The sequence below is a fragment of the Danio rerio genome, chromosome 6 (genome assembly GCF_052040795.2).
Source record: "Danio rerio strain M-AB ecotype USA chromosome 6, GRCz13ab, whole genome shotgun sequence".
Lineage (NCBI taxonomy): Eukaryota > Metazoa > Chordata > Actinopteri > Cypriniformes > Danionidae > Danio > Danio rerio.
In genome coordinates this window covers 27,908,055-27,932,475 of record NC_141026.1, presented here as the reverse complement: position 1 = coordinate 27,932,475, position 24,421 = coordinate 27,908,055, and the positions used below count along the sequence as shown (strand labels likewise).

At 35.8% G+C, this 24,421-nt stretch overlaps 3 protein-coding genes across 6 annotated transcripts in view; all 3 read right to left on the bottom strand.

The window, feature by feature from the left end:
• Window positions 1-24,421, bottom strand: part of LOC147836356 (uncharacterized) — a 702,935-nt gene that overhangs the window by 77,752 nt on the left and 600,762 nt on the right. The gene's annotated exons all lie outside the window — the stretch shown is intronic.
• Window positions 1-24,421, bottom strand: part of kyat3.2 (kynurenine aminotransferase 3, tandem duplicate 2) — an 808,585-nt gene that overhangs the window by 368,683 nt on the left and 415,481 nt on the right. The gene's annotated exons all lie outside the window — the stretch shown is intronic.
• Window positions 1-24,421, bottom strand: part of LOC147836358 (uncharacterized) — a 248,822-nt gene that overhangs the window by 131,068 nt on the left and 93,333 nt on the right. The gene's annotated exons all lie outside the window — the stretch shown is intronic.

Here is a 24,421-nt window from a genome sequence, read left to right as displayed (position 1 = left end):
AAACAAGAATGTTCACTTAGCATTTTTCTTAAATATCTGCAAACATATTGTAGTATTTTTATGCTTTAGAAGAATTTCAAAAACTTATATACAGCACATTTAATACAGTATGGTTTATTGTATTTTGCTGATGAAATGCACATCAGTATGAATGAATAAACGAGCAAAACAAAAAAATAGTAGCCTAATACTTCACTTCTCAGTCACAAAGAGGTCTTTTACTGCAACTGCAGTTCATTTGTCTTTATTGCAACATTATTGCTCATAATTTTTACTTGAAATGTGATTGTGAAATATGTGCGAAAAGTTCCCACAATTACCGGTTTTGTGTTTTGACTCAAAGCCAAAACCAGATTTCCATTGGTATGACTGGAAGAATGACAAAGTAAAAGAAAGAAGAAGAAATAAACAAATAAAAATGCAACCTAACAGGGTTTCTGTAAGATGAGCAGTCTTGAATCAACGTTCTGTCATCTGAGTGACGCCTACAACGGCATCTGTGAGAAATTAGTGAGGGGAAATACGTTTAGTTAAAACAACACTGGAAAATTTCCCCACTCCAGTGCAGCAGGCTGTGAATAAAATGTGTGGTAATTTTAGAAATAAATGGAAACAGAGAAACCATCAATCGCAGATGAGAGAGCAGGTCAGAGGTCAAGAAGCCATTAAATCCTATAGGAGAAAAGTGAGAATGCCAGGTAAACGCGGATATATCATCAACTACTGTAATACTTGTCATACAGTAGCTATTATACAGTGCGTGTGCTGAATTTACTCAGACTGAATCTAAAAACAAGAGAGCAAGACAACAGCAGAGAGAAATCAAGGCTACGCAGGGCACATATGCACACATTAAAGAGTAACGTGTTTGGTTTTAAGTCTTGCCCAGCACATGTTGTAACAGCTCTTTGGGCCTTGCTGTGAATCCTTTACTAAGTTCGTACCTAATAAGCAACATTTTGCTTCCCTCCCCAGCTGAGCTGCGGTAAGTCAGTTTCTGGCTTCGCTTCTCTCTCTGACGTCTGGTTTGCCTTAGTGTGCTCTGGGTTTCTAAACAATCAGCAATGGTCTAATTAGTTTTGGCACTCAAACTGCTCTCTGAAGGGAAGAGGACCAATTTAAGGACCTTAAAAATGCCTAGCCTGTTTTAAAGAGCCAATTAGTTAGAATATCCAACCATGTAGCCTGGTATTACTTGGCATCGGTGTCACTTCTCTGCAAAGCAACCAATTATTTACAATTATAGAAAATATTCGTGAACGCACATGGGTTGAATCCAACCGTCTTGGTTTCTCCTACTGGTTTTCTCACCGATCATATTGAATCTTCATCCCCTGCTGTCACATGCTGTCTGTTATAACATGATCAGAGAAAATGCTTTAAACCTCTCTCACGCTGATAGAAAAAGGATATTCTAGTGAGAAATTGAAAGAAAAAGTGAAAAAGTGATTGCGAGACCATAATTGGTGTATTGCAATACATTTCATCAAAATTGCCTTTATTTTTAAGCACCTATTTAGATGGAATTTTGCTCTTCTTTTCTAATTGCTTTGTGGAGGATATTCTGGTGAAATAATATGTTTACGTAGACAGTTCCAAGATATTCACAAGATGATTTTAGTCTTGAATTCATAATGTAATGCAGTATTAGAATTGCAGAACCTGCAATATATGACTGCTTACTTTACTTGGCCTGACCCATGTTTAATCAGATTTGGAATGTTCTTGAGCTGTTTGTGCTCATCACTCAATGAACCTTCAAATTGTTCTTGAAATTACTATTATTTATCTTTTCTCTGAATTGAACTCATGCTGATAGCTGACATTGGTGTGGCAGAATAGGATTTTCCCAAGTTCACTATAAGCAAATGGCCAACTACCAAAATAAACAACTAAATAAACAACTTTAAAAATTATAATAATTGCAAGCATAATTTTGAAAACTGAAAAAGTTACAGTATATATCACTTACAGTATATATCTGATTTGATGGATTATTTTTCCTTTAGATTTTAATTAATTCTTTTGATTCTTTTGATTCTTTAGATTCCAATTACAAGTGTTTGCTTTTATGTTTAAGATCTTACACGAAAGGAAACTTTTTTTTTTAGGCAAATTGATAAAATAACTATTCTAAATAGAAAAGGAAACGATGAACAAAAGAAACATTTGAATAATTGTTTAATAAATAAATCAGTACTGGAACATTAATGAGAAATGTATAGAGTCAATCTAGGGCCATATAATGTACACCTGCAAAATAAAAGAAAGTATTTGTAAAGCTAATACTGTAGTGCAATACACTTAGTATAGTATAAAAAAAACGCTACAGTATTACACTTCATCCAACTGCCTTTTTTACAGGATATATGAATATTTAGATTACAGCTATTTTATTTTATAAAAAAAAATGTAAGCAAAGATATATGAAAGTAGTGAATGTAGTAGATTTGCATATTTTTTTTATTACTTTTTGCTCAATACTTGTTTGCAAAACTTTCTTTTATGTTGCAACTATATGACCCTAGATTGATTCCATAGAAATGACACAATGTGCAGTGCATCTGGAAAGTATTCATAGTGCTTCACTTTATCCACATTTTTTTTTTTTGTATTTTACAAAATTTAATTTTTTTTTTTTTTCAACAAAATTCTACACACAATATGTTGACAATGATGACAATGTGGAAAAAAGGTTATTTAAAATTGTTGTTTATTTATTTAAAAAAAAATAAAAAATAAAAAATAAAGTATTCCCAGCCTTTGCCGTGAAGCTCTTAATTGAGTTCAGGTACATTCTGTTTCCACTGATCATTCTTGAGATGTTTCAGCAGCTTAATTGGAGTTCACCTGAGGTAAATTCAGTTGATTGAACATGATTTGAAAAGGCATACACCTGTCTATATAAAGTTCCAGGGTTGACAGTGCATGTCAAAACACAAACCAAGCGTGAAGACAAGGGAATTATTTGTAGACCTCTGAGACATGATTGTCTCAAGGCAAAATGCTGAGTAAGGTTACAGAAAAATTTCTACTGCTCTGAAAGTTCCAATGAGCACAGTGGCCTCTACCGTTCAGTAGTGAAAGATGTTTGGAGCCAACAGGACTCTTTCTAGAGCTGGCCGGCCATCCAAGCTGAGTGATCAGGGAGAAGGGCCTTAGTCAGGGAGGCGATCAATAACCCGATGGTCACTCTGTCTGAGCTCCAGCGTTCTTCTGTGGAGTGAGGAGAACCTTACAGAAGGACAACCATCTGTGCAGCAATCTATCTATCAGGCCTGATGGTAGAGTGGCCAGACGAAAGTCACTCCCTACGTGGAATTTGCCAAAAGGCATCTAAAGGCATCTGAAGGACTCTCAGACCATAGGAAAGAAAATTGTCTGGTCTGATGAGACTAAAATTGTACTCTTTGGGGTGAATGCCAGGCATTACGTTTGGAGAAAATCAGGCACCGCTCATCACCAGGCTGCTCTTAAGGGGGCGCTGCTCTAGTGGCGACCACCAGAAGGTGGTTTGCAGCACGAGTTGTTCCATGTATACTCGTTTATACAAGTTGAGCCTGAGTCTGAGTCTGATACCAGCTCTACAGTGAGGCATGGTGGTGGCAGCTTCATGCTGTGGGGATGTTTTTTTGGCAGCAGGAACTGGAAGACTAGACAGGATAGAGGGAAAGATGAATGCAGCAATGTAAAGAGACATCCTGAAGGAAAGCCTGCTCTTGACCTCAGACTGGGGTAACAATGACCCAAAGCACACCACCAATAAAATCAATAGAGTGCCTTCACAACTTTTCAGGTTTTTTATTTTTATTTTATTTTTTTATAAATTTGCAACAAGACCCCAGGTAATAAAGGGATTAAGCCAAAAAATAAAATAAAATAAAATAAAATAAATAAATAAATAATGAAAACATATGTATTTTTCACATTGCCGTTACGGGGTATTGTGTGTAGAATTTTAAGGAAATAAATGAATTTAATCCATTTTGGAATAAGCTGTAACATTTAAAAATATGGAAAATTGAAGCGCTATGAATACTTTCTGGATACACTGTACATAAGTGAGATGTACTGATGGATAACGAAGAGTTTAGATGCAAATCCTCTTAAAGCCATCCAATATTTTCCCCTAAAATTAGCATTTTTTCTCCTATTCCAGTGTGTAGGCTTAGCAATTTAACTTTTATAGAGACAAATAAGTTTTTTACATTGCATTTAACGTGAAATAACTGGACATAAACATAGGATGCTGACAAAAAAGATCATTTAAGAGAACATATCAGATTGCATTTCCAGATTTTTGCATCAGAACTCTTCTACTGTTCTCTGACAACTATGTAATACTTATATAGCTTACCATATAAAATACCCACAGAAAAAAAGGTCCATTATTGACCATATATGGATCGGTTGTTAATAATAGAATGCATAAATAACATAGCATGGTGTACGCTGAACACTGGCAATATAATCATATTTAGTTTGTCAAAAAAACTATATTAATCAATGCTTATTTTACCAACATGGAGAGAGTGAGCTATTGAATTCAAACCCATCGTTAACCTGTTTTTCTAATGGGATCTGTTGTGGATAAAGGATGAATTAAAATTTAACTTGACAAAAGATACCAATTTAGATGCATGTGTTGTACAATCTATTGAGTTTAATGGCAATTCAGTAGGCACTTGTGAGAAGCATTTTTGATCAGATTCTTTAAATACCTTTACACGAATAAGATAGATGTCATATTATTTTATGAAAGAAAGGAGGATGAATGAATGAATGAATGAATGAATGAATAAATGAATGAATGAATGAATGAATGAATTTAACGCTTTACAGTGTATGTGTTTTGCCAAATAATGGGCTTGAAACAAAACAAAGCTATCAACAAAGAGTGTCGGTATTATGTATAAATACATAAAATAAAAACACAAGAAACAGTGACCGTCTTAAACTTTTTTTTTTTTTTAACCAGCAGACCAGCATGGTCATATTAATGTTTTTTTTTTTTTTTTTTTTCGTCCAACAATGTATTAATTTCATTTTAGTAATATGCAATGGCCATAATCAGCAAGGTATTGTGACCTGAACACATTTTAATTTTCTTCAAAGCCTCTAAAAAAACAACTATGAAAATGTTTTCCACTCTCACTTCCCAATAAGCCTCAACCCTGCAGAGGCTTGAAGGTTTGTGACTCCCCCAAATGATGTTGTTTTGAAAGCCCGCTCCTTGCAATTATCTCACATCTGTGATAGTTTACCTGAGTTACTCTAGCGATTACTGAGAGTCCTGCAGCCTTATCCAGATCAAATCCAGATGGCCCGACTCGCAGCTGAGGAAGCACAACCCTGTTTCAGCACCCGAGTCTCAGCTATCATCAGCACCTTTATTAGGTGTAATCCACTCCCTTTCCTGTGATAGATGAGCAAAACAATCTGAGTATATGGGTGTGTTGCTGACTGTGTGATGAAATGAGTTATTCAGACAGTGCACAATGTCTTTGAGTTACGAAAGTCACTTAATCATATTCTCAATGGCTGATGTGGGACTATATTAGTACAGAGCAGATGTTGTTGCACATAAGATGAGATAATTTAACCAATTAAATTACAAAATTGATCAAACTTAAGCTTCTTCAGTAGAGGGTGCTAATGAGGTGCTGTCTAGAGGTGGACCACTTCTGTATTTTTCAGAATATTTATTTATTTATTTATTTATTTATTTATTTATTTATTTATTTACTTATTTGTTTTGTTTGTTTCTTTGTTTATGTATTTGTTTTTGATGTGCAAATGCACCATAACTATAACTATAATTATAATCTAAACTATAATTTTGATAGAAAAAGATAGAAAAAATATTTTTAAATATATTTTATATTGGATAAATAATAAATAAATTCATTAAAATTATGTACATAATTAAGCATATAAATAACTTTAACTTATTATATATATATATATATATATATATATATATATATATATATATATATATATATATATATATATATATATATATATATATATATATATATATATATTCAATCATTCATTCATTCAATCATTTTGTTTTCAGGTTGGTCTCTTTATTAATCCGGGATCGCCATGGCAGAATGAACCATTAACTTATCCAGCATATGTTTTACACATCAAATGCCCTTTTAGCTGCAACCCATCATTGGGAAACACCCATACACTCTCATTCACACACATACACTACAGACAATTTTAGCTTACCAAATTTACCTATACCGCATGTCTCCGGAGCACCCCAGGGGAAACCCACGCGAACACGGGGAGAACATGCAAACTCCACACAGAAATGCCAACTGACCCAGCCAAGGCTCGAACCAGCAACCTACTTGCTGTGAGGCGACAGCACAACCTACTGCACCACCGCGTCACTGCTAATATATAGTTGAAGTCAGAATTATTAGCCCCCCTTTGATTTTTTTTTTACTTTGACTAGACTAAAAGCAATGTACAATAACTTGCCTAATTACCCTAACCTGCCTAGTTAAACTAATTAACCTAGTAAAGCCTTTAAATATCACTTTAAGCTGTATAGTCTTTAAAAATATCTCATAAAATATTTATTGTCTTCACGCATGCATAAACGCATACACACATTCACATTTGTGACAATTTTGCATGGTATTTTTCCCCATGCACCATAAATTTCACTTTTGCTTTAAATAAATGTTAAAAATAAATAAATAAATAAATAAATAAATAAATAAATAAACAATGGATGCATGGACAGGTGAATGAATGAATGAAAAAACTTACTGTAAATGACATGCCACTGTAAATGGCATAGTTGTCAATGCCAGAATATTTTAAAAACTACTGATGAAGAATTTCACACACAAACATATCTTGGTATACAGAGAACAGTCTAAAAAAAAACAAAATATCCAGTGCATTCCAACATATACATTATTGATTGCAGGGGTCAGAGTTTCAAGCTGATAGAAAAACAGTAGCTCAAAAAACACTTGTTACAACAGGTCTGAAAAAGCATAGGATATATCTGAACACACCACAGATCAAACTTTGAGCTACAGCAACAGTAGGCCACATTGTTTACACTCCTGTCAGCTATGAAGAGGAAACTGACATACCATTTACATGGGCTCCCCAAATTGGACAACATTAGACTGGAGAACGTTGCTTGGTTTGATAAGTCTTGATTTCTGGAGTAACATCCAGATGTCCGTGTCAGAATTTTGTGTAATGAAACCTAAAATCATGTATCCATTCTGCTTTATCAATGACTGCTAATGGTGAAATGGTTTGGTGAAGATTTTCTTGGCACACTTTGTGCCCCCTAGTACCAATTGAGAATAGCAATTTAATATAACCATACATGACAAGCATGTCCATCATTTTATGACCACCATGTTCCCATCTGTAAGAACATAATTTCCTCCCAGCAAGATATGCCATGTCACAAAGCTCAAAACATATTAATCTGGTTGATTATGCCAATAAGTTCACCATATAGCCTCACCTGACTAAACCCAACAGAGCACATGGTGGGAGATTCATGTCAATAGTGATGGTATCATGTCAATGTGGACCAATATATTTTTAGCGCTATGACATATTGAGGCAATTCTAAATGCAAAATATGTACCTAATAAAGTAGCGGGTGAGTTTACATTATATAGAAGTCTATATTAAAAGTGAAATACTGAAGTAGTACTTAACAAAATTTGTACTAAGGTCTGAATCCAGACCCAGAGATAATTCAATTGAGACCCACCTCAAGTTGTGTGCAAGGGATGAAAAGTGGAGATTTGCTACTTTGATATACAAACTAAATCTTTTCAGTGGAGGTGGCATGGTGGATCAATGTTGCCTCACAGCAAGAAGGTCGCTGGTTTAAGCCCCTGCTGGGTCAGTTAGCATTTCTGTGTGGAGTTTGCATGTTCTCCCCGTTTTCCTCCAGGTGCTCCGGTTTCCCCCGCAATCTAAAGACATGCACTAGGTGAGTTGGGTAAGCTAAATTGTCTTTAGTGTCTGTGTGTCTTTGTGCTCTAGGTTCAGGGTTGAGTGACCCACCTTGTAAAAATTTGATTTTACGAAACTCCAACATGGGCTGGCTAAATCTCAACTTCGATATAAAAGACCCTGGAAGTGAGTGAGTGAGTGAGTGAGTGAGTGAGTGAGTGACTACAGTGATCGTTTGGATGGGTGAGGACATAATTTTAAAATTTGACTGAAAATACAGTTCCCAAAGATTATTTGACGGAGTGGTAGCTATGCATCATGTTTGCTCCTGCACAAATTAGTTTGATGTGTAGCGAGATATTTAGAATTCTGATGAGTGGAAGTGTCAAATGAAGAGGAATTATGCTAAAACAGATAAGCATCCTTTTTTTTTAAATCAAGATTTAGTTTATTCATTTATTTATTTCTGCAATTGTTTTCTCATAACATTCATTCAATAATTTTCTTTTTGGCTTAGTCCCTTTATTAGTCTGGGGTTGCCACAGTGGAATGAACCGCCAACTTATCCAGCATATGTATTACGCAGTGGATGCCCTTCCAGCTGCATCTCCTGAATTGAATCCTTACACTAAAGGATACAGGGGTGTATAGAACACATGTTAGGATGATGAAATAATTAAATCTATTAAATTTCAAATTTGATCAAACTTCAGTATCTCAGTTGGAATTTCTGTGTGGAGTTTGAATGTTCTCCCTGTGGTCATGTAGGTTTTTTCCGGGAGCTCTGGTTTCCCCCACAGTCCAAATACATACGCTATAGGTGAATTGGATATGCTGAATTTTTCGTAGGGTTTGTGTGTATATCCTTGTCCTCCAGGTTCGGGGGTTGAGCATTGGGCTAAAGACCCACCTTTTAAAAACAAGATATTACAGAACACTAGCATGGTGCGGCTAAATTGTTTTTCAAATAAACTCAAATGCTGAAACATAATTTTTTTGTTTATTTTGTTCTTTAAAATTGCTGACACTTGAATGTATTGTTTTAGTAAGTTTGCTCTTGCTATTGATAAATATATATTTTTTTATTTATTAGCATTATTAATTGATTAATTGATTGATTGATTGATTGATTGATTGATTGAGTATGCATATACTTGTCACATAAAACATATGTTGAATTAGTTGGCGGTTCATTCCGCTTTGGTGACCCCTGATTGCTGAAGGGACTAAGCCAAAAAGAAAATGAATGAACAAATGAATAAATGAATGAATTATTTAATATGCCTATACAGTCCTTAAGTTTTGTTGTAACCAATTGTCAAACCAGACCTTTGACAATGATGAAAATTCTGAATTTGGCCTTTGAATTGACCCCTTGCACTAAAGGATACAGGCTTGTACAAAACACATTAGGAAGATAAAATAATTAACTGTATAAATTTCAATTTTGATGAAACTTCAGTATCTCCAGAAGAAGGTGCAAATACATCCCTGTCTAGAAGTGGAGCATGTGTTGACTAAATCATGGCTAAAGTTCTAATAATTAATTCCTATTTATAAGAGTACAAGATGCCCAAGAACACCCTGCAGAAAATCAAGGTCATTAACCAAACCGTGGGGTCATAAAAATGAGGACATCAGTCCTCAAGGAACACCTGCTACCTGACTAGCAGTAGAACAGAAGAACTAACAGAGAGACTGCTAATTTTTCTCATTTTCCATTTCCTCGCCTCACACTTCTGTCCTACCATACGGCCCACTGAAGAAATCTAAGAGCACTTTTGTCCTCTTCACTCTCTGTCTCTGCTGCCATGCAAATGTGCACCTTTTTAACCAAACAGATTAATCATGGCATGTTTGAGATTTAGACAGCTCAATTTGTGGCCAGGTTGTTCCAATTGCAGGGGCCATTTTTATCTTGGCTCAACACCTCTGGTATCTTGAAAAGCTCTTGCATTGGAAATAAATCACGGACATTATCTAGGTATTTGAAATGCAATCTAGGTCAGAGTAATGATAGTGAACTTAAATATAAGACAATCAAAATACACCACATTTTCAGCAATATATAAATCTCAAAAGAAGAAATATATTAGCATAGATTGGTGTATGATAGTATGTGTTAAACTGTGCAGGAAAAGTTACAGGAACAATGCTGGAGAATAGTTTGTCACCTTAGAATTATAAGGTTCCATCTGACATTTTTTTTCAAAATTAAATTCACATAATTAAATGACAACTTATTTACATTATGGATTGTTTTTTTTATTTTTTTATAAGTTGTTTATATTTTAATACTTTTTATTTAAAATAAATAAATAAATGCACTCTGTTTGCTATATGGAATATATACAATTTCAGCTTAATATCTCAAAATCATTCTGAACGCAGATAGAACATTATAATTCCAAGGTGACAAGTTCATGTTTAATTTATTTAATATAAATATTTAGAGCTATACAGTCTCAAAGTGTAAGTATAAGTATAGTACCTGGCTATTTTGTAAATGTGAGAATGTTTGATTTTAACATTGCTATTAAAAAATAACAATAACAATATTTCTGAGTATTTTCTACCCTAGCTGCATGCATATCATTCATGCCTCTGTTGCCTAGCAGGGGCACTTCTGATCATTTTGGAAGGGCACTTTCTATCCAAGATTAAAAAGGCCATGAGCACTGCACAGGTTGAACCCTATGTGTGCACGTGCCTGCATGTCAAGGTATTTATGACACCAAGGAATGCTCAGAACTGGACACACAGAGAACTTCTATAAGCTTCTTGTAATCAGTTGTTTTCCCACATTTTTTAATATTATGGTTTTAATACTTCTGCATTCAATGTTTAACTCCACCACAGAAAAACAAGAGTTTAACTTCTCATTGGTCAACTCGGATCTGGAGGGTGGGTACAAAACCAGTCTTATAAAGCTTGTGACCTAAAGGCTGATTTATACTTCTGCGTCAAACCCACGCTTATGCTACAGCGTTGACGCATAGTCCTACGCCGTGGCCGTCTGACGTGCACCGCTCCAAAAATGTAACTAAGCAACGACGCGTAGCGCAAGCTCTGTGATTGGTCAGCTTGCTAGCGCTGACGAGTCTGGCAGGACCGAGAGCCGCGCGAATGGCTCGACCCCGATGAAGAGATTGTTTTCAAGTGTGGAGTCCTGTGAAGGAGCTCCGGATGGAAAGTTTTGTTTTGTGTTTACCTCATAGTTAAAGTTGTTGCACGTCCGCCGGTTCCTGCCTCAAAATGAGCAAGTTTAAGCCACTTGTACATCCAAGAAGCGTTCAGGAAAAGCAAAACACTAGCAAAGAAACTCGACACAGAGGAGCATTTACATCTCACTGCCAACTAGCATTTCGGAAGTGTTAATGCAGACCAACAGAGACAGAGCGCAGAAGTATAAATGCACAGGTATGTGCGTTGCATGCACCATGGGTTAAGCCGGTCACGACGCAGAAGTATAAACCAGGTTTGAGGCCACCACCCAGGAGACTGTAAAAGGCCCAAGCCAGGGAAAGACTTGAACACAGAACTAGAACCCCAGAAGAACCCCAGAGGACTCCAGCTACCCGGACAAAATGGGTTTATCGCACAGCTCAGACATTCTTCGATACATTTCTTTCTCTCCGTCGAGAGTCTAGTTAAATTTAGTGTGCCGTGAAACCGAATACATTTTTGCCAACTCAACTTGAAAACCCAGTCTCCACCCCACTCCAAGCCTTACGAGGACAAAGACTGACCACCAGCTAGCCACGTGCTCAACAGAGGAAGTTCTTCACATCACAAAAGGAACGCAAATAAAACCTCCAGACTACCACTGAACTGGTGTAAACTAAATGTAACCCTAAAGAGACCAAGGGTAAAAATTATTATTTGGTTCGCTTGGTTTGGTCTGCAAGGTTTTGCCATCATTCCACTCTCTCTAACTCTCACTTCACTTTCTTTACTTTTCTCTACAACTGTATGAATGTTTGATTGTGTTAGGTGTTAATTTCTGTCAGATTAGTCAATAAAGTTTCATGTTGTACAAAGAAAGGGGCCTGTGCATCTTTATGAATGTCTTTATGAATGTCTAATGTCTTAAATGTCGATCTTGCTACCTTACATAAACATAAATGTTTTTGTTTTTTTTTGATAACAAATGCCGTAATTAAAGTCAACCGTCTGTTTGAATGATCGCTGGACAATTTGTTTGTTCAGGTTTAAAGAGTCGATTCTTTTGTAGCCCCGTACATATGAATTTTCAATTGCTTTTGATCTAATTCGCTACAAATTATAGAATTGTGGTTGTTCCAAAATTATTTTAAAAATAATAGTATAACATTATATAACTATATTGCTTCTACTACATATCTACTTCATCTACACAGCCCTAACATGTGATAAAGGCCTACGTTAATCATTAATTTATGCATCAACAAGCTGTCTCCCAAACTGAACAACATCCCACTTCTACTCTATACCCCTGCAGGGTCAGAAACATGTTGTCGAACTGTTCTTTTCCCAAGCAGTGAGCATGTTATTGGACAACAGAGCCTAATCTGTGGTTGACAAGCCTGACCCAGCTTCATTGAAATAAATGCTGGGAGAAAGCTTGCGGCCATCATCTCAGCTAATTCACTGCATTATTTAAAGAGAGTCTTCGGGCATCTCAATCACCCAGAATTCACACAAATGTGATTGGCCTGAGCTTTCTCTAAAGCTTGCCATGTTGGATTGCCCTGTTATCAGCTCACACTTACACATTGCTTTCTTTTTTCCTTCTTTCACTTGTAAGTGAAATTACTTTAGGTTTGTTTTTGTGTTTTTTTTCCCAAATCTGCACAGGGCGAACTTGCCTTTTTTGAGCTTATATTCAGTGGTGAACGTTTGAGTGGTGCCTGCCAATCATTGCTATCAATCAGGCTGTTTAAAATGACGGAGAGCCGAGAGCAATAATCTGTGGATAAAAGAGGAACCCAGAGTTCTCCTGGAGTGCAGGTTGTTAAGTGAAAGAAAAATATAGCAAAGGACCATACTTTTTATTATAACTGTCCTTTACTTTCCAGCAGAAATAATGTATGACATGTTTTTGAGGTGTCTTGAATTTGAGATTTAATTTATTAATCTGAAAACTTTCTTTAAAGTCATGAAATAACTTTTAAAGTACAATATAATAATGAAAGCTAAAAAAGCAATTATGAATATGACAATCATGCTTGAACAATAATGCTTTTTCATTTTTACCAGCGCATAGTTGATTAGTTGCCCAGAAAAATATTTAACTACTGGCTAATATGTTGCAACAAGGTAACTTCAAATAAATAGACAATTCAACTATAATTGAATTATGTCTTTTCATAACATCATTGCTATTGTGTAAGCAAAGCAGACGTTGAATATTACTCAAGACATGTAACATTATTTCTTTGGCATCTTGGAGTAAAATTATTTAGATATTTAGCCATGGAAGCCAGTTTTTGCCACTTAAAAAAAGTTAATTTCAGATTTGTGAGATGCACATTTAAAATTGGGAGTAAAACATTCAGAATTATAAGATATTAAGTTGCAATTGTGAAAAATATCCAACTTATATGGTTAAAATTATACAAAAAACAGTTATAAAGTCAGAATTGCATAATGACATACAGTTGCTAGGAATTATTCTGTAATTAAAATTCACAATTGCGAGTTATATAGTGAGAATTGCTAGTTGCATTGAATATACATTTAAGCAGGTGGCACAGTGTCTCAGTGGCCTCACAACAAGAAGGTCACTGGCTCGAGTCCTAGCTGGGCAAGTTGGTGTTTCTGTGTGGAGTTTGGTCACAGTATCTGAACGCCGATTCATACAGTATAATTTTTTTTTTTTTTTTTTACTTTATTTACAGAAATCACACTGTTCAATTATGGTGATTTAGACTTAAGGAAATAAAATAACAATAAAAAATAATAATAATTTCACAATCACAGTGTCATAAATACTACTGATACTACTGAACAATTGATAGTGTAATTTCTAAAGCAATTTTCCAACCTCAGCTTAAACAATGTGTGATTTTTTTCTGGGAAATCACCCTGTTAGATTAGCATGCTTAGTCTCCATCTAATATTAGAACGTTAAACAGTTCAACTCATAAATGTACTTATCTCTAACGGTGGAATTCACCTCTTACAACACACAGATGGGATCATCAGGGATCAACTAATGCTTCCATGTATTTTGATTTCCCCCTTTTTTCTCCACATAAAATAGAGTTTAATAAAGTCTTAATTTCCGTAGTACATCATTATTATCTTTTGATATGAATGTGCCATCTGGCAAATGTTCAAGTGAAAGGAGATAAGAATGCATAATGAGGATGTGGATGACATTCTCTTTCATAGATTCACAGGTGTATTGTGGTTAGTGGAATGAGGACACAGTCGAAAGAGATTCTCAAATTTTCAATAACAATAAAATATGCACTTTGCTTAGTAAAGTTAAATGGTTACGCAAGCGTATGGTATTGCTCGGGGTGCAGAAATCCAAAACAACACCCACTTTGTGGTTTTAATAGCAGCTTTGAAAGAATGTGAAGCTTTTCTGGCAAACAATTGATTCTAAGAGTAAACAACAAAAAATACAGTAGATAAAATGTAATGTTTGTATAATAATTGCATGCATGAAATAAAGGTCACCCTGGGAATTGGTTCAAAAATATTCCAGTAAAAAAAAGAAAGAAAGAAAGAAAGAAAGAAAGAAAGAAAGAAAGAAAGAAAGAAAGAAAGAAAGAAAGAAAGAAAGAAAGAAAGAAAGAAAAAGTTGCTTTCGTCAGTGATCAATGATCAGTCAAAATTGTCATTGTTTACATGAATCAACAGCAAACAACTAAAATGCTGTATTATGTATGCCAGTCGAGTAGATGGCAATGCCAATTTGTACAGAAACGGTCTGTGCCTATGCATACAAGTTCTTGCTTTGGTAAAGTGATTGCGCGTGTTTACAGACTGAGCAAGTAGTATACATGTAAACAATAACAAATAAATATATACTTGGAACTGGTACTTGCTATTTTTAAAACTTGAAACCCGTTTGTGTTTTCAGGCCCACACAATGCATTAAAAGGGTTTAGTTTTGGTTGATACAATGTTGTGCACATGCCCCTTGGGACATTTCTAAGACTTATTTTATGTTGCACAGTAGAAAAAAAGTCAAGTCGAAGTCAGTTTTAAAGGGCACCATTTTCACCACTTTTTTCAAGATTTAAGATATTATGTGTCTTCAGAATGTGTCTGTAAAGTTTCAGCCCAAAATACCTATCAGATTATTTATTGTACCTTTGTGTATATTGGAAACTTGAGCTGTTATGACACTGTAGCTATTTTTGTTGCCAGTGCCTTTTCAAATAAGCTGGCTCTCTTAGCCCACCTTTCCCACATGTGTGTCAGAGCCCTAGGCCCCATTTACACTGTCAGGTCTTGATGCCCAATTCCGATTTGTTGCCTATATCTAACTTTTTTTTGCCTGTCCCTTTACACCTTATTTTAATTGTGACCCAAATCCAATTTATGTGTTTACACTTGGTATACATTTACAAAGGCAGGTTTTAGCCTCTGCGCCACACTAGCCATTCATCCATTTATTCATTTTCTTGTCAGCTTAGTCCCTGGATCGCCAGATCTATGGGAAACCCATCTATGGGAAACATCCACACACACATTCACACACACACTCATACACTACAGACAATTTAGCCTACAAAGTTCACCTGTACCGCATGTCTTTGGACTGTGGGGGAAACCGGAGAACCCGAAGGAAACCCACGCGAACGCAGGGAGAACATGCAAACTCCACACAGAAATGCCAACACAGCCGAGGCTCGAACCAGTGACCCAGCAACCTTCTTGTTGTGAGGCGACAGCACTACATACTGCGCCACTGCTTCACCCACACACAAGCCATGATGGAGGAAATAATCTTGCTGTTAGCTCTGCAAAATATGCAAAGTTTACCCAACTTTAAAATGATTTTGAGGCAGAGGAGAGAAGAAGCCGTCAACGCAGCTTACTCCTATGTTTTATATATGGTGTCCTCCACCATTCAGAGGAATCTGTGTGTCTGTGAGAGACCTCAGGTCTGGTGGGAGCAAATTATTGCGACTGACCAGTTTTCTCTTCCTACATCATTAAACTGCGGAGAAGTAGCTCATTGTCGCAAGTTTAATGACGTACAAAACTGAATGCCTCAATAAACTTGATCGGCCTATTTACATGGTAAACCTGATCTCTGAATATCCGAATGCATGTGTTTTTTTTACAGTCTGTGTCACATATGAGCAAAAAATCGAAATTGGGTGTAGCTTCTCCTGCTGCATCTCATGCATAAGCAGCACAGTGACAGACAAGAATGAAGCAGATCTTCTGTGCTACAGTAAGAACTTTCCCAATGGTTATTTGATGTATTTGTTGTGGAGTTAATTCAATTATTTCTCCAACGATGAGTCACACACAAAGTCATTATAATGTTTGCATGTGTGCACATACACATTTAGTTTTGCACTGTTTTTGCATGGCAAATGTGACAGGATACACATTACACTGATGTATGGACATCCTTTATGTTAATGATCAAAACAAACCTGATTTAACATCCACACACTGGGATTAAAGGGTCTTCTTTTATAATTGCACTGATATGTGGCTGTGGTGATGAATTACGAAGCAATCTTACTGTATTTATTACAAACATGTATCTTTTTTTATGTTTTTAACTTGTTAAACTGATTGTTAAGGTGCTGCTGATTAGAGAGTGGAGATTTTTTAATCCCTTGCTTTGTGCACATCCTGTCTTTTGTATGCACACAGCCATATCACCTTGCAGCCCAAGACCGGTTACTCACTGAGGCTAAACAGGGCTGAGCCTGGTCAGTACCTGGATGGGAGACCACATGGGAAAACTATGTTGCTGTTGGAAGTGGTGTTAGAGAGGCCAGCAGGGGGTGATCAAGCTTTGGTCTGTGTGAATTCTAATGCCCCAGTAAAAGTGAAGGGGACACTACACTGTCAGTGGGTGCCGTCTTTCGGATGAGACGTTAAACTGAAGTCCTGACTCTCTCTGTGGTCACTAAAAGTCCCATGGCACTTCTTGTAAAGAAGTGTAACCCTGGTGTCCTGGCCAAAGTCCCTCAATCAGCCCTTAATAGGTAATGGCCTCCTAATAATACCCATCCACCCATGAATTGGCTCTATCAATATCAAATATCAACTCTACCAATAGCTAGTATGTGGTGAGCGCACTGGTGCTGCTGTCTTGTGGCTGCCATCGCATCATCCAAGTGAATGCTGCACAGTGATGGTAGTGTGAAGAGACTCCCCTCACGATTGTGAAGCGCTTTGGATGTATGGCTATATACACAATAAAGGCTCTATATAGCTTCACATTACATTACATATATGATTATACACATTTCTATGGAGATATATTAATACGCATCTGTAAATGAAATCAGTGGGTGGGGAAAATGCACTTCTACGTCACATTACTGTCAGCCTCAAAATGGGAGGGATTTGGATCCCATTTTGAACGTCTGAAAATTAAAAAAAAAAGATAATTATATGTGTTTATATTACTGTTTTAATTACACACAGTTCTGTTCAAACAGCTTACAAAATATGATTTTCATAATAGGTGCTCTTTAAATCCCTTTAAAAAGGAATCTTAGATATAGATTTTCTTCTCAAACTGCATTTACTACTCAAACGGCTTTTAAGAAACACATAATGAAGTGATTTGTAGAATGTTCATGCCCTAAACAATAATTGCTGTGGTGAATGATCTAAAATTATATCAATTGTAATGGATGTGTGTAAAACAGAGTTAAGTTCAAACACAGTTTGATATATATATAATTGATGGTCATACAGGCAAGGGTCAACAGAAACATATAGCAGAAAAAAAAAAAAAAAAAGAATAACCTGAAAAACATATACCAAAACATAGGCACAAGTCAGGGTAGATCACAAACAAAACAATAATTATAAGACAGTCCAAATTACACAAACACGACAAGGAAAATGTACACTTAACACATATAGAAGACTGAGAAATGATCTGTAAGTGAATGTTGTTTATATAGTGTGTGGAATCAGAAATGATGACCTGCAGCTGTGTGTGAAACAGATTGGTATCTGCTGTAGTGTGTAGTCAGCATCGGGATTGTGGCAAAAAATGAGGGGTATTGTAGTTCGGGTAAACTGCTGATGAAGTTTACACAGCTGTGCCTTATAGTGAGTCTTGTAGGCACTTCAGCTTCATAATGTGAATTTAGTTTGTTTTTAATTTAATTTATTTAGATTTTTTAATGTTTGTTATTTATTGCTAGATTTGATTGCATTGCCTGTTTCAGTATTTAGCTGTTTTGTAAATGTTTGCAATGCACTTCTGCATTTAATTGTTTTTTTCAGTGTTTGATTTCATTGTGAATGTTTGTAGTTTTGTAGGTTTTATATTGTTTTATTTTGTAGGCATTTCCCAGTGATGGGTTGTAGTTGGATGGGCATCCACTGCATAAAACATATGCTGGATAAATTGGCGGTTTATTCTTCTGTGGTGACCCCAGATTAATATAAGGACTACGCTGAAAAGAAAATGAATGAATGAATGTATGAATATTGTAGCCATGTTTTTTATTTTGTTGTTTTGTGAATGTTAGTTGTTCATTTATGTACTTCACTACATTTTTAAACTATTAATTTATTTTAAAAAAAGTTGACAGAAGCAGAAACTTGACAGGTCTGCTACACCAGTAATGTGACATTCCGATCCACTCATCTAATAAATAAACCATGCAATGCAGCAGATTATAACAAAAAATATCATTATCAGTTTTATCATTTTCACAACATTACAGTCTCACCTTTTTTCATCAACAATAATGCACTGTTTATTTATTACATCAATGAATCAGAGCATGTGCATCCATAACTTTCGGTCATGTTATAAGCAATATACACTCACCAGCCACTTTATTAGGTACACCTGTCCAACTGCTTGCTAACACAAATTTCTAATCAGCCAATCACGTGGCAGTAACTCAACGCATTTAGGCATGTAGACATGGTCAAGACGATCTGCTACAGTACAAACTGAGCATCAGAATGGGGAAGAAAGTTGATTTAAGTGTCTTTGAACGTAGCATGGTTGTTGGTGCCAGACAGGCTGGTGTGAGTATTTTAGAAACTGTTGATCTACTTTTTTTTTTTTTTTTTTTTTTTTTTTACAGACAACCCTCTCTAGGGTTTATAGATTTTGGGGCTAAAAAGAGAGAGGCAAATGCCTTGTTGATGCCAGAGGTCAGAAGAGAATGGCCAGACTGGTTTGAGCTGATAGAAAGGCAACAGTAACTCAAATAACCATTTGTTACAACCGAAGTATGCAGATGAGCATCTCTGAAGGCACAACACATTAAACCTTTAGGGGAGATGGGCTACAGCAGCAGAAGACCACACCGGGTGCCACTTCTGTCAGCTAAGAACAGGAAACTGAGGCTACAATTTGTACAGGCTCACCAAAATTGGACAATAGAATATAGGAAAAAACATTGCCTGGTTTGATGAGTCTCAATTTCTGCTGCGACTTTTGAATGGTGGGGTCAGAACTTGGCATCAACAACATGACAGCATGGATCCATTCTGTCTTGTTTCAACACTTCGGGTTGGTGGCGGTGGTGTAATTGTGTGGTGGAGATTTTCTTGACACACTTTGGACCCATTAGTACCAATTGAGCATGGTGTCAACGCCACAGTCTACCTGAGGATTGTTGCTAACCATGTCCATCCCTTTATGACCACAGTGTACCCATCTTCTAATGGCTACTTCCGTCAGGATAACATGCGATGTCATAAAGTGCAAATCATCTCAGATTGGTTTCTGGAGCATGACAATGAGTTCACTGTACTCAAATGGTCTCCACAGTCACCAGATCACAATCCAATAGAGCACCGTTGGGATGTGATGGAACCAAAGATTTGCATCATGGATGTGCAGCCAACTGCGTGATGTTATCATACCAATATGGACCAAAATCTCTGTGAAATATTTCCTGTTTCCTGTTTTGAATAAGATTCAAAATCTTATTGAATCCATTCTGTGAAAAATTAAGGCAAATATGAAGGCAAAAGGGGTCCAACCCTGCACTAGTAAGGTGCACCTTATAAAGTGGCCAGCGAGTGTACAGGCAATGAACATATTTCAGCCTTTTTGTTGATGACAAAATTAACACACTTCTGCATATAGTTATGTTGTGAATTCCTTGAAGTTCATGCATGTTTGTTATTTTGTAACTGCAGCACATTTCTATGTTCGACTGTGCTGCAATATATTTTCATTAGCTTGTCTAATTTACTACTTGCATGTATTTTCTTCATCTGCAGTGCACTTAAGCTCTCCAGCCACAGCACGATACAAGTTGCGAAAGACACAAGAGTGCTTACACGACGACAGAATTTATATTTATAGATGAAGTATTCCTTTAATGTTACATAAACAGCACCGTCTTCCAAAAAATTATGTGTTTTACTTAAGAAGAAATAACACACAGCCTCAGGTCTGTGCGACGCCATGTTAAAAAATATTTACCCAAATGTATAGCGGAAAGAAAATGAATCTTATCGGTGTGTCTCTGTGACAGTTGTTACCCTGCTAGGCCTGTCTTTGGCAGGATATTCATAGTTTTATCAGAGGAAACACTTGCAAGACGGTGAGGGCTTTTGTTCTTTCATCAACCTCCTTTAATTAAATCTACCCATCTTCAGGCATTTCCGTGATCTTAGCAAATAAAACCGAAAGTGAGCACACCTAATTAAAGAAAGTCACTGTTAAAACAAGCCGTCAAGACTCTGCGAGCGTTTGCAGGCTCCTTCCCTGTCAAACTGGAGAATTTTCCCCCTTTCTCCCTCTATCTCCCTCTCACACAGTCAGTTCATGCTAAAATTATGTGTCATTAGCGAATTACACAGGTGCCAGAATGAGTTTATCATCTTCAGTATGTAAATCTTGCCTGTAACCGGAGGTGCTGCTTATAAAAACGTCCTATCTCTTAAGCCAAATGAGAACGCCACACTGATAGGAGATTACCCAGCGCTGCTGCAGGCCCCGCGGGCTAGGAACTGAGTTATGACGTGCTCGTTTCCTTAATCTTTATGCAACCCTAACGAGGATGCACACAGGGCCAAACAAAGCGAGGTGGATGGGGGGTAAACAGTGTATCTGTAAGCCATGTTGCTCTTGTTGTTAAACTGACAAACTCGCCTTATTTTGCTGTCAGGAATGTGGGAATGATTCTGTTGGCCAGTCTTTTTTCAACAGTGTGTCTGTGTGTGTCTTGGGTATGTGAGTTTGACTAAATAGGGTGTATTACACTATTTCATACCAATTTGTTATAATTAGAGTATATTTACAGGGGTGGTCCAGAGGGTATTTTTAAGGCTTGGTTATGTTTATTTGATGCATAATAATGTGTACTTAAGTTTCTAAAAATATATATTTTTAATATATCTTAGTTTGACTATATACTGGTCCTCAGCTTACATGAAAACGTCATATTTCCTATTTCCTAGTTCCGATCCTCAAGAGGCTCTGATTGGTTAACTCACATAATGTGCTGTGATTTGTGAAATGTGTACGACCTGAGCTGCTCATACAAAAGACACACAATGACAGAAAATGAGTGCTCAAACAGAGAAAACTCAAGCCGAGCACAAAGTACAAGACATGATTAAACTAGTGTCTGGACTCTGCCACAAAAACAAGAATTAATAACTAGACCAGAGACAGAAACATTCACATATCTTTTGCGAGATTGTTATTTGAGATGTAGAACACATGGAAAACGGCTGCATAAAATTCAATGTAGCACCGGTGAAGAGTGTGGGTGTTTACAGGAGTTTGATGAATAAATATGATTTTGTAGCTAAATTGTTAACGGTGCCAAACTGTATTTCCCATTGTTTACATCCATGTTTTACATCCTTGATACAACATACCATTAACGGTAGACACTATACATGTAATATATGAATTTTAACTACTAAACATACTACAGGTTGTGGCTCACAATCCACAGCTTTGTTTATTATTGTTGGAGCTGCTCCTTCTTTGAGGAGTTTTAGCCAAATCAAGCACTGAACAGGGAGAGATTCTGGAAGCTCTCCTTTGTCAAATGCTAGCTATATATATATATATATATTTTTTTTTAATAATTCACTAGGACATAATTAAAATTAAATTGTAAGCACTTCTCTCTTTGTGTCGTGTCTTTTGAAAGCCCAGATACAGAAACAGAACATGCTCAGCTGCGTTTGGACAGCTTTTTAGATTTGTCTGCAATAACATTACAGTGCCTCTGGTCACGCTCCTTCGATGCGTAGAGTGTACGCGCAGAGTGTATGCGCTTGGTGAATGCATGTAACCTGAGGCATGTGTGATCTCATTAACCTGGATATTTTTTGCAGTCCCCAAACTTTGTTTGATGTAGGCTTTGCTAAGCTAACTCTGTAAAAGCCAATGTGTCCCTTTGCATTAGACTTTGAGCGCATTGCATTAAGAGATGTTTTTTTTTTTTTTTTTTTTCACACAGCTACATCACACATCAACTAAAGTTTAAAATATGATATGGTAGTGGACCAAACCTTTAAAATGCTTACATTAATAAAAATGCAGTAACTTTTTAAGACACAATATGTAAGGTTGTATCATTAAAGTATTTTAAAAACACCAGAATGTTACATAGTTTGCAGACTTGTGTACCTACATGATCTCAAATGTTTCAAAGAATGTTAAAAATATATTGTAACCATTGACTTCACTAGTTTTAGTTTTTCCTGCTAGGTAAGTGAGTTGTTACAGGTTTTCAGCTTTCTTTAAAATATCTTCCTTACTATTCAACTAAATAAAGGCAGTTATAAAGGTTTAGAACCACTTGAGAGAGAGTAAACAGTGAGTAAATGTTCATTGTTAATCTGCTTTAATTTTCTTAATGGAGAATTTATACACAAATGTCATCTAAAAGTAATCCAAAATTTATCACAATACATTACATGAAATGAGTAATATAGATTATGTTTTGTATATGATTAAGTTTTCATTGTGTAATCTGCATGCAGTGTTTGACTAATATTTGTTAGCCGGCCTATATACAAGGACCTAATTCCATTTTTCTATATATTACTCTGTTATACAGTAGTTATCAGATGGATGTCAATGAAAGGTTGAATTATAGAACTAATAGAATGTAAAAAAAAAAAAAAAAAATATATATATATATATATATATATATATATATATATATATATATATATATATATATATATATATATATATATATATATATATATATATAAATGAATTAAAAAGCATGCTTATTGATCATGTCAGCATGACCAGGTCATTGAGATACAAACATTGCAATAAAGATACTGGCATTTAAATAAATTCTTATGAAAGCTTGCAGATAATTTGAAACACCACACATTATATAACAGTGTACATAATTTGGCAATTTGTGGGGTATTATTGAACAAAACTTAAAATGATTAATTGCAATTAAAAGTAAGTTAATGTCTAAACACGTTCAGTTTATAAAGTGTTAGTTTGGTTCACTCCTATCTGATATTTCATACTTGTGAATCTTTGATGATAATTAGATTCTGCTACACAAACTGCTAATGACTTTACTTTTGCTAAATGTCTCATCTGGATTTCATTTATTTATAAATTTGACAAGCAAGCACAGGTGTCTCATTAAGCGAGAACGAAAGGAAGCTACTAGACTTTTTTCACTCTCACATTAACTTTTATTTAAAAAGTAAATAATTATGATTGTTTTTTCTTTAATTGTCTAATTACAGGCAACACATTACTGTTTTTGGTGTTAATAAAGTATTTAAACGCAAATAAGTATTAGATTTATATGGGCATTAGATTATAACAATTGGATTACTCTACTGGCAATTGGGAATTCATATAAAATAATTTTAAAAGTAGCAGGTGATCAGAAATATGGTGGTATACCACACTTATACTAAAATGTAAATAATATATAGATAAAAGTGTATTACTGTACAAACCTTGAAAACAACTTTCCCCAAAAACATTGGCAGAAGATCCTTCAGCTTAAGTTGTGAGGTAAAACCTCTGTGAATCAAATTTGTTAGACCAGCACATTCCACAGATAAACTGAAAAGTTCCTTATCCGGTTGCATCAATTTCCCTTAAACAATACACACATATAAAACTGCCCAGTTATGAAAAAGAAACAAGAAACAAGACAGGGAACCTTACTTTCACATCTCAAGCATCCAGCGTCTATTTTTTAATGCTTTTGATGATGAAACTGCATAAAGCTGAGCTTATGCTAACCATTCCAAGGATTCAGATTTAAATAGCTTTACTGTCACAGTGATTTATTTATTATTATTATTATTATTATTA